Genomic DNA, 409 nt, shown 5'->3' on the forward strand with positions numbered 1-409 from the left:
ACAAAAAAGCTATAATGGGGACACTTTCAATTTTCTTCCTCCTTTTTTATCCTGCGTGCCGTTCTCCGTGTCTCTTCCTGCGTGCGCTGGCTGTGATCTGCGTCCTAAAATAGGCCTCATTTGGGCTCCTTTCATAGCGACATCCCAGAACTCCGCCGGCGACCGATTCTCCTCATTTTTACGGTTTTCAACGACCTCCTTGGTCAGACGGAAGACTAAAAACCCCCTTGTAATGGAAATCTCACCGACATTCCTATCGCTGCAGACATGAAAAGTCTCTAACAGGTCGCTGATGGAATGCGTTTTATTCTGTGCGGAGGTCTTATCGGATCTGCGTCACGTGATGAACTGCCCCAATGGACATTAAAGTGGAATTCTGGGGGAAAAAACATTCATTTAAATATATATA

This window comes from Nanorana parkeri, unplaced genomic scaffold (genome assembly GCF_000935625.1).
Source record: "Nanorana parkeri isolate BGI_ZX_2015 unplaced genomic scaffold, ASM93562v1 scaffold1724, whole genome shotgun sequence".
Taxonomy (NCBI): Eukaryota; Metazoa; Chordata; class Amphibia; order Anura; family Dicroglossidae; genus Nanorana; species Nanorana parkeri.